Below are 11,496 nucleotides of genomic sequence, written 5' to 3'. Positions count from 1 at the left end.
CTGCTTCTTCCTCTCCCTAGGTCTCTGCCTTTCTTTCTGTCTCATGAATAAATAAATAAAATCTCTAAGAAAAAAAATGCCATTTAATTAGGAAAAAAAATAAGAAAACACATTTTAATGTTATATATTACATATAATTATAGATGTGTATGTGTGTATATATATATATATAACAAATATATATGCATGTAATCAAGAAAGATATTTCTCACCAGCCTCTTAATTACATAGCTTTCAATTGCCTTGAAAACTCTCTGAACCCATTTTCAAAGATTTCTAGATTTCTCTACCACACTGGGCTAAAATCCTAATATTTTCTTTTTGCACAGTGCTTAAGGCCACTTTCTCTGGTCTATTAACTGACTTGTAGAAAGGAAGAGTAAATTGTCCTTGACTGCACAAACACCCTGATTTTTTTTTTTCCATGAATACAAATGGAAGATTTTTAAAGTTTGGCAGTTTGCAGACATGACTCCCAAGACAAATTAAAGATCATGAGAGCTTTTTTTCTACGCCCCCCCCCCCCCCGCCCCCCCAGTTTGATTTTTTGGATGTAACCTTGGCGGTGATTATGCTTCTGACGCTGTTTGGCAATCCTAGGAAAGCCAAATAATCTCTCTAGATACTTTTTTAAAATTAATTTAAGAAGTGTGAATTTGATGTAGGAAGCAGAAACCAGACGACCTCAAATACTTTCCCAGTTTAAACAATTGATGGTTTCATAATTTAATATGCAGAGAACTCGCACTCTCCTCCTCCTGGACTTCTAACAGACGCTCCTACCATATGTTCCCCCTGTGCTTTCTGCAGTGAGCCACTCTAGCAATTATTTGATTGTATTGAAATTTTGTTTTGTGTATTTGTCATCCCAGTAGCTTCTTCACTTCTTAAGGCCAAGGTCCAAGTCTGAAATTCTTTTTTTTCTCCCCATCTCCAGACTCCAAGTTCTTTAGATACAGCTAAGCACAAAAGTGATTCTAAATATGGAATTAAGTGAACCAAAGAAATTAATAAATTGATAGTATTAAGTTATTAAAATTTATTTACTTCTGGTTAATTTCTACTTTAGAGAAACAGTGTATCAGGTGTGGCCTTAGCAAGAAGCAGCCACGTGGGGGACAGTTTCCGAGTGGACTGGTCAGTGTTTCTTCCCTTAGAAGCAATCTTTCAAGCTCTCTTAACTCCCAGCATATCCATGTAGATGGCAGAGGCTTTGGTCTGCAAGAGTAACTTGTGAAAATGCAAACATCTTGGTAAGGTGCCCATTAGAAAACGCTAAAAATGGGACTAGGAACAGTCGTGCTGTGGGGCGAGAAGAATCCTGGATAAGGCAAGATACAGAAGGGGACCCTTTGCTTCCTTTACTTCTTGCTCACCTACCATATGCCTGACACACACTAGATCCCTGGCCGCATGCATCTTAAGGGTCAAGGGGGAAAGGGATTATTAAGCAAGAAGTGTTGCCATAGAATGATCCATCCTGGGTTTAGGTAAAGACCAAGGGGATGAATTAGAGGAATCTAGGGAAGCTTTCAGGAGGTGGTGATGTCTTGGACGAGATCTGAAAAACTCCAGAAGTGAATGAGGTAAGAGGGAACACAGGGTCCACTCAGTGCCAAAAATGTACCCAGAAGATGCAGAGTGTGGAATAGGTAACAATGTGAGATCCATGTTGCAAGGTTTGGAATGCTCAGGAGAGGAGAAGATGCAGAGAGAGGATGCTGGGGACTTATACGACATATCTCGGCAAAGCATGTAAGCCACACAAACCACATTAAAGAACTCCATCTCAGGATCACAGACAACTCCTAATTTTAGCAGCCATCCGTCAGTCTTGCCTACAACACAAAGTCTGTAGATTATGACAACCATGGTATTTCAACTTGTCTCTGAAGTTAAAAAACATAGTAACAGTGCTGATGGGAAAAGTAAGGTTCCCATAGCCATACAACTTTGTTGCCACATTACTAACAAAAATAGATTTCCTTCTGTGGAGGTAAGTCAGAGCATCCAGACAATCAGACAGGCAGAGGCTGCCACGGTGGACTGTAACAACTGCTGGAAATTCTGAAAATGTTTTGCTCAGAGCAGAGTTGGCAGATGTCATGACAAAGGTGAAAACACGGTCTCTAGGATGCCCCCTGCCAAGGGAGGGGGGAAGGGAGGAGTCATTTAAACCTAACTGTAAAGATTCAAGGGAGGCTATTCCTTTCCTCTTGGCTCATCACCACCTTTACTACGCGATGCCTGGAATCTCTGCAGCCAGCAGGCGACATATGAAGGGAGCTGAAAAGCAGGAGCCGGAGCAGAGAGACAGAAGGCATCAAGGTCTTTGAAGAGGTCAGCGAGAGGCTGGCCACCCCAGCTGCGAGCCAACCACTCCCGTGAATGATCGTGATGTCGGAAAATACGCCCCTCAGCGCACCGGGCATCACGGTAAGGATGGGGTCCACCTGGGCCCACAGTGGCCTAACTGAGAAGGAAGCCCAGACAGCCTCGGGCGCGGAGCTCAGAGAAGCAGCGCAGGGGCTGGTGCCCTGCAGGCTGGGATCTGGTCCAGCAGCTTAAACTTTTTTTTTTTTTTTTTTAAGATTTTATTTATTTATTCATGAGAGACACAGAGAGAGAGGCAGAGACCCGGGCAGAGGGAGAAGCAGGCTCCATGCAGGACTCTATCCTGGGTCTCCAGGATCAGGCCCTGGGCTGAAGGCGGTGCTAAACCACTGGTCCAGCAGCTTAGAGAGGACCCGATCAAGATGTCGTGTGTGCTTTTAACCCCAGCAAGCTAGAGACGGAGACAGAGAGAGAGAGAGAGAGGACGCTACTGCTTTGAGAGGGAATGAATACATGATCCCCGCAGGGGAAGCCCAGCTACTAAAACAGAATTCCTTCTCCTCTGATTTTATATAAAACACGGATAAATGAACAGCTATGTATGAAACACGTGTTAAACCCCAGTTGATTTGAAAGCTTCTAACCTCCCTGCGTCCTCAGTGGTGCCACAGGAGCCTGACAGCCGAGGGCAGGAAGAGATCCCGCAGCCCCACCTGGTGCAAGTGCAGGCCCAGCCCCGGCGAGCCCCGGGCCCTCGGGAGAAGCCGCTCCAGGCTCCTGCTGCCGCCAGCGCCGCCCTGGGCCGGAGGGCCCGGGGAGGAGGGGACGCGGGACCGAGCCCGACTGTGCCAACCGTCCTCTAGGTTCTGGGAAGTCAGGCGGGGGCCTGTGGGCTCCACGATGCCTTCCTCCTCCGAGGGCCTAGACGGCCACGCGCCTGTGGGAAGGCTCGGGTACCCCGGGGAAATGGGATAGTCGTGGATGCGGGGAAGGCTAATAAGCTTTAAAAGATGAAGTTTAAAAAAAAAAAAAAAAAAGATGCAGTCTTCCTTTAAGTAGTTGGTATTTTTGTTTCGGATGATGGGAGCACTACAGATAGAGAACGGGGTCAGGTAAAGGTTTTTGGCTGAGAATCTGACAAAAGGAGCACAGCTCCCATTCCAGCCACCCATCCCCTGAAAGCACACGGGGCGAACTTTACAATTATTCTGGAGGCAGAAATGTCAGATGATCCAAGTGGAGGAAGAGAGAGGATACAACATGGCTCTGGTTTATAAAATTAATTGTCATGCGGTCACAACAGCTGGTCACTCTGGAGCCGCCACCCCCCTGTGGGAGATACTCCGTCACCAAGGGCTTTCTTTCACAGAGATTTTAGGGATCACGTAGTACAACCATCTTTTGAGCCTCACGATACTCTACAGGGTCTCCTCTGAGTGATCGCTCAGCCTAAACCAGACACGGAATCACAGGGAACAGAAAACCAGCAGTTTCTAAGCCCGATTCCTAAAAAGAATCTCCCCAAATAGGGACACACACTTGTGCACTCAAACAACATGCCTGCTCTTGGACAGAAGTGCCACCCAGACCCACACCAATGGTGCTATTATTTTAATAAATTCATTTTTTATTGGTGTTCAATTTGCCAGCATACAGAATAACACCCAGTGCCCATCCCGTCAAGTGCCCCCCTCAGTGCCCATCACCCATTCACCTCCACCTTCCTCCCCCCTCCACCACCCCTAGTTCGTTTCCCAGCATTAGGAGTCTTTATGTTCTGTCTCCCATTCTGATATTTCCTACCCATTTCTTCTCCCTTCCCTTCTATTCCCTTTCACTATTATTTATATTCCCCAATGAATGAGAACATATAATGTTTGTCCTTCTCCGATTGACTCATTTCACTTGGGTTGAACTGACAAAGTAGCTCCTCGAAGAGTCTGAAATTAGGAAAAAAGGAAAACTAGTGGTTCATCTTTGCATCTTTACGTTTACAAGCCATTTTCTCAAGCATTTGACTCATCTAGGAAACCTAATGAAAACAGGGCAGCACTTCGAGGTAAATTTCTTCATGGCCAAGTTGGAACTCCAACACCATGTTCCCAACCTGAGTACTGGACACTTCCCACCGCAAAATCCTGATTTTCGTGGCACAAATACTGCAGTTTAATGTCACCTAAAACAGACTTTTCCCTGTGTATTTTCCCAAAGACAGAACATAAGATTAAACTGTATTAAAGTTCAGAAACAAATTTAACAATTTAATGATTAATCTCCCTGAATTGTGCTTTCTTTTCAAGCCCGACTTCCAAATGCTTGTGTGGGAGATGGCAGGATTTGAAGAACCCAGAGGAAAACAGGATTCTTGGTAACTTCAGTGTAACAAATCTTCATACTTACCCGCCACGGGCTCCCAGGGCTGGGGGCTGAGTTAGTAAAACAACTGCTCAGTTGTGCCTTGGCTTCGTTACTCTGCTAATATATTTATTTGCTGCTACTGTTATCTGCTCAACATGCAGCCACTAAAAAGAGGATTCTGTTAACACTCTTAATATGGAATTTCTTTAGAGGCAAAACTGTCTTTAAGAAAGAAAAATGATACAACAAATAGGGCCAGGCAGAGTTAGTGCCTTGAAACTTTCAAATAATCTTATGGTGGTGAAGTGTTGCAAAGAATTTTATGTACCTCAAATGGGCATGATTTTCATGATGTCATTTGTGCTGGGTTTTGGTGGGAATGGGCCAGTATGAAGTGTATTTACTGAATCTTTATTTTAAGGATAGTATAACACTAAATACACATGCAATTATTTTAAGATGACTGGTGAAAATTTGTAATCCAGAACGATTTAGGATAGTGAGTAAACAATATAATCTCTTATTAATGATTGATATTTTCTTTTTATTTTTTTTTATTTTTTTATTTATTTGTGATAGTCACAGAGAGAGAGAGAGAATGAGGCAGAGACACAGGCAGAGGGAGAAGCAGGCTCCATGCACCGGGAGCCCGACGTGGGATTCGATCCCGGGTCTCCAGGATCGCGCCCTAGGCCAAAGGCAGGCGCCAAACCGCTGCGCCACCCAGGGATCCCCAATGATTGATAATTTCAATGGGCAAATAGCTGCCAGATATGAAGAAAAGATTCTTTCCAAATATATTATATACACACACACATATATATAGTAGCTAATCCACAATTTTTGAAAATTTTATCATTATGTAGTTAAGAAGCAGTAATTCATTATTTACATTTCACCATAAGATTCTACATATTTAAGAAATTCTATAACTAGGTGAGGGATGAGTGTGTCACAGGAAACCAAAGGTTGTATGCTTCTCATTGACACATCCAGCTCTATTCAAAGGGAATTCAAAGATAATTTTCCTCTGTTTAGTCTCTGTAGAGTATTTTAAAATATTTTAAAATTCATGGGAATAATCAACACTCAGAAGAATTACATCTTTGGCAATGAAAAACACATTGAGGGGTTTTAGAGCCTTTGCAAACTGCCACTCAAGCTTATTATTTATGAACTCTTTGCTCTTTAAAATTGAGAACAAAGCAATTAACTACAATTTCACACCTTCAGGAAGATGAGGAACACAGTCTGCTATCTATTGTAAATTCCAAAGTGTATTCTTTCACTTAAATTTATAGTTCCATTGAGTGGAAATTTTCTTCTTATTCAAAATAAAGTAAGTGAATCTTTTTTTTTCACTGAAAATGGACAATGCATACCAATTTTGTTCTTAAGAAAGTAAGTTTAATAGACCCCATTGTCCAGATCATCGCAAGGCCAATATTTTCGAACATGAAGCACAGAGGTAGACCATAATCAGGGAGGCAACGTGCTGGCTGGCTTGCTCACTGAATGCGGTGATCAGAACTTCACAAACACATGCCTTGGCAACAACAGTGTGTTCAGGTTACCGAGCATGGCACTTGCTGGGGGTCAGGTCCTCGATCCCCACGGTGCCTGTGCTATGCTCCTACTACCACAAACCACCCAAGGTCTTGAAGCAGGGAGATCAGGGAGGGTCCCCCAGGTGGGAAGGCATGGATTGGAGCCCGGGCCGTCGGACCAGCATGCGAGCACCCCTCTCTGTTCACGGCTCTCTGCCCAAACAGGAGTCCCCAGCAGGCGCAGGGAGAGGCTACACAGCATGGATGACGTCTGTACCAAAACACCCCAACTCAACACAGGTGCCACCAAAAGAAAGTAACGGGATGTTCCTTTGGAGAATAAAAATAACAGAACGACTCACTTGTTTTTCATATTTTAGAGCTGCTCAAAGAAGGAATTAGAATTGAACCAATATCCCTTATGCCTTAGACCTGAACATTATCCTCTCATTCTTCCTCTTCCTACTGCCTGGGGCAGGCCCCTCAACTATTACACTAGACTCCAACATCATCCTCCCAACCTCAATCTCCTGCTCCATTCAATTTTTCAGAGGGACCCTGCTCACGACCAGTCTGCTGCTCAAGGAAACTTCCGATGGCTGCTCCTGACCATAGGATAAAATGTATACAACCCAGATGTCTTGGTTTCGGGTCCCAACTGGGCTCTCAACACTCTCCTTCCTTCTCTCATCAAGAAGTAACCACCAATCTAACTATTTCTGTGCAATTCCTGTCCCCCACCCCCACCTCAGCACTGGTCTGCAAGTACTTATCAAGATCATGCTACGTTTAGTGGTCTCTGCCTTGGAGAAGACACCCTGATAAATGCCAACCATAAATTCTTCCTCAAGTCACAGGTACTTAGTGCTCACAAGGACCATGCATGTACCTAGCTAAAATGAAACAACCTGGAAGAATGAGGGCAACTTTGGAGACTTTATCTAATCAGTTGGGAACTGTGTTTTTAGCTCAACTATTTTAGTCATCTTAACAACTCAAGCAAATGAGCATGTCTGGGGTGGAAATGGGGCTCAGTTCAGCCTGGGGGAGATTAGGGTCAAGGTGTTGATTTTCAAGGAGAGAAATGTTCGGTGAATTTTCCCCATATTCTGACTTAATTTCTGTGTTTATTTTGAAATTTGCCCCAACTACACTTTCTCACTTTCCCACAGTCACACACTTTTCCCTGCTTTACAAGAATTGTTTCCCATCCTCTACCTATTCAAACTCTGGAATAATATCACTATTCTGATCTACAAAGCTGTGCATGGAGCCCAGCTGGGCCTACATGGCAGCTCCTCACTGTGAGTTCCCACAGCTCCAGGCCCTCAGGCCACACTTCCGTCAATATAGAGCATTTGGGAAGCAGAATGTTTCTTCCATAATCTGGTCACGTTCAATATACCTGCAGTCTTATCAGAGCCTCAATTAGGACCCTCAAAATGTGTTGTTCAACAAATATGTTTCATTCAAAATTCTGTGTCATGTTATTTTTTCTATATATATTTTCTTTTTAAAAATGTACCTTGCATTTGCTTTCTTTTTATATTTAAAAAAATTTTTTCCAGCTGCCTTTCCAATGTCAAGTGCTTCAAGCATTTAATCTGTTAAGCCTCCATTCCCTCCCATGTAGATCGGAGATAAGAGTATTATCTAAAATATAAGGTTATTAGGGGAACGGACTGAAATAATGCATGAACAAAGTTAGCACCTGTCAGTAGCAACTGAATAATTGGTGAGAAGCGGAAAGACAAGCCAGACTCTAGGCTGAGAATAAAAAAAGGAAATCTATTACTGCCCTGAAGGATACTGCTCGGTTATAGGTCAGAAAAATATATAGATGGAAAATAAGAAAACATGGAAAATAGTACTAGAGAGACTTAGTGCAGATGAGAAAAGTCTTTCCATTCAAGATAAGTGTATGTTGGACGTTTCACAAAGGCAGAGCATGTGGATTCTAGCATCTGAGGTGGTTTCCTGTTTACCTTTGCCATGGCAAGTCTGTGCATGACATGGTAGGGGACAGGAAAAAGGTGAGGGTCGCATACTGGCCATCACAGTGACTTGATTCTGTGAAGTGCGGCCATTCTGTGTACACCCGCACGTGGAGACAGCAGCTAAGGGAGGAGGAAACTGATCTACGGACGCCGGTCAGCCCTTCCCACAGCACAGGAGCCAGCTGGCTCTACCAGGTTGAAATGGATCCCACTCACTCCACACAGGGGTGACTTATTACCGGGCACGGAGCACATCTGTCAGCAATAAAATGCACGAGTGACCAACAGGAAATGGCCCTGCCTGCCCATTTTCCTATCGTTTTCCTGCATATATAAAATAATCAAACAGGTGCCTATGTGTTATACAGGTGATTGCCATTTAGCGTCAGGGAAGGAAAAATTCATCAATGCACCCCTTCCCCACAGAGGGTTATTAAAAACATACAAGAAGAAATGTGCTCTTAAAAAGATTTGTTTGGGGCACCTGGGTGTCTCAGTAGGTTAAACTCAGTAGGTGTGCCTTTAGCTCAGATCATGATCCCAGAGTTCCGGGATAGGGCCGTATGCTCAGTGGGGAGCTTGCTTCTCCCTCTTCCTCTGCCACTCCCCCTGCTTGTGGTTGCTTGATCTGTCAAATTAATAAATAAAATCTTAAAAAAAATAAGATGGAAAATAAAAAAAATTAAATAAAATTAAAAAGATTTGGATTTACCACTGTAATGACCTATTTTTAGGAATTTTATTTTTAGTCAATATTTGTTACTTTCAAAGACACAAGTGGGTTTATTAAGATTAAGAACATGAGTAACAAACTTCAATCACAAAGCTAGAGTTTTCTCTAGCTATGTACCAATTTAGCACCAACTTAGCTGCTTAAAACAGCACATATTTATTTTCTCCCAATGTCCATGAGTCCGGAGTCCAGCCACAGCTGAGCTGGTCCTCTGCTCACGGTCTCACAGAGCTGCAAATAAGGGCCCGCAGGCCTGTATTCTCACTTGGAGGCCTCAGTGGGAAGAATGTGCTTCGTGCTCATCTGGGTTGTTGTCAGAATGGAACACACCTTGCAGCTGCCTGACTGCCCAGGTCTCTGCGGGCTGGTGGCTGGAGGCTGCCTCAAGGTCTTAGGGGCTGCCCACCCTTCCTAGAAGCCTTCCTCACCTCAGGGGCTTCTCACACACATGGCTACTTACTTCATCAGGTTCACAAGGGGAGGCTCTAGCTCCAGTTGGCTCTAACAGAATTTTCTACAATCTAATGTAATCTCAGGAATGACATCCCATTGCGTCTGCTCAGAAGCCCAGCAAAGGCCCTGCCTAGACTTGAGGAGAGGGCCCTGCACAAAGGCAGGAACATCAGGGACTGGGAATCACTTTAGGGTTTGTCTGCTGAATTAAGTGGACAACTTATAAAAACACATTTGTAGCCACTATCTCAGCACCTAAAATTAAAGGGTTAAAAGAAATGATTGATAAGCTAGACTTCATTAAAATTAAAAAATTCAAAAAAATAAAAATAAAAAATAAAATTAAAAACTTCTGCTGAGACAATATCCAGATGAGAAGACAAGCCACAGACTAGAAGAAAATACTGACCAAGGACACCACTGAAAAAGGACTGTTTGCCAAAATCTGCAAAGAACTCTTAAAACTCAACATTAAAAAATACACTGAAGACCTTAAGAGACACCTCAGCAAAGAAGATCTACAGATGGAAAATAAGCATGTGGAAAACCTTCCCTCAATTTTTCATCAGGGAAATGGAAATTAAAACAAGGCAGTACAACTAGCTAGCTGTTAGAATGGCGACATTCCGGAACAAGGACCACAGCAAATGCTGGCAAGGGTGTAGAGCAACAGGACTGGGCAGCCATCACCAGGGTGGAGGTGCAGGAGGGAGAACAGGGCAGCCACTTGGGAAGACAAAACTAAACCTACTGTTAGAATACGATCCAGCAATTCTGCTCCTTGGAATTTCCCCCTAAGAAGTTGAAAATATATGTCTACACGGAAACACGGATATGATATGTTGGTGGCTTTATCCCTAACTGCCTAATCTTGTAAGTAACCACGATGTCCTTCAGCAGGTGTAGATAAACTGTGGTCCATCCAGATCATGGCATATTACTCAGCACCAAAAAGACATGAGCTATCAAGCCACAGAGGAACATCAGGGATTGTATTAATAAGAATTTCTAAGTGAAAGAAGCCCATCTGAAAAGGCTACATACTCTAGGACTCTAACTAGAAGCATTCTGGAGAAGGCTAAGCTACAGAGACAGTAGAAAGACAGCAGTTGTTAGGGTTTCAGATGGGGTGGGAATGTATTAGTGGAGCACAGAGAATTTTCAGGGGAGTGAAAATACCACATAGGCTATCATGATATCATTCTACTTTTGTCCAAATCCAGGAATGGCCAACACCAGAAATAAACCCTCATGTCATCTTCCTACTATGAGTAATTATGATATGTCAATATAAGTTCAGTTATAACACATGTACCATCCTAGGGTGATACCGACAATGGGAGAAGCCATGCATGTGATGGGTAGGGAGTATATGGGAAATCTTTATGCCTCCCCCTCAATTTGTTTTGAGACTTAACATTCTCTAAGAAAGTAATTTCTTTGAAAAAGTTAAAGGAATGAGGAAGACTCACATAGAGTAATACCTGGTGCCCCCCTTTTTCTGTGATGATTACAAATGTTATTTAAGTTCTTAAATCAAATATCCTCAGGGACACCTGGGTGGCTCCACAGTTGAGTGTCTGCCTTTGGCTCAGGGTATGATCCTGGAGTCTCGGGATCGAGTCCCGCCTTGGCTCCCTGCATGGAGCCTGCTTCTCCTCCCTCTGCCTATGTCTCTGCCTCTCTCTATCTCTCATGAATAAATAAAATCTTAAAAAAAAATCCTCCTAGCAATGAACTTTTAAATATAATAAAATATAATTTTTTAAAAATTGAGTTTATAGATCATGTTTGCATATTTATCATGGAATTTTGCATCTGAGAATTAACACTTTTATGGACTATTTCTTTTCTAATTTGCTTCCAGAAAATAAAATAAAAATCATATATCATAAACAAAAATAGAATCATAGCCTTTTATACGGACAGAGCAGCTGCTGAAAATTCAATCTTAACCTGCAGCCAGCAGCAATATTTGAATGTCAGGGATTAACCTGTTGAGTAAATAAGTAAAGAGTCTATTCAATGACTGTAAATCATATTTTTAAAAATTCTTGAAACATAATTTGATTTC

The 11,496-nt window shown here is 42.8% G+C and overlaps 1 long non-coding RNA gene across 2 annotated transcripts; it reads left to right on the top strand.

Moving 5' to 3' along the window:
* The first annotated feature begins 2,017 nt into the window (after nt 1-2,017).
* Nucleotides 2,018-8,493, top strand: LOC106558849. Of its 2 annotated transcripts, XR_005358940.1 has the most exons (4): nt 2,018-2,114; nt 2,263-2,436; nt 4,635-4,702; nt 5,272-8,493. It is a non-coding gene; the product is annotated as an uncharacterized LOC106558849 (long non-coding RNA). The 2 variants fall into 2 exon arrangements; XR_005358939.1 differs by having other exon boundaries at nt 2,019-2,436.
* Nucleotides 8,494-11,496: the final 3,003 nt, after the last annotated feature.

The sequence above is a fragment of the Canis lupus genome, chromosome 5 (genome assembly GCF_011100685.1).
Source record: "Canis lupus familiaris isolate Mischka breed German Shepherd chromosome 5, alternate assembly UU_Cfam_GSD_1.0, whole genome shotgun sequence".
In the NCBI taxonomy this organism is placed as follows: Eukaryota; Metazoa; Chordata; class Mammalia; order Carnivora; family Canidae; genus Canis; species Canis lupus.
This window is presented reverse-complemented; position numbering and strand designations above follow the sequence as displayed.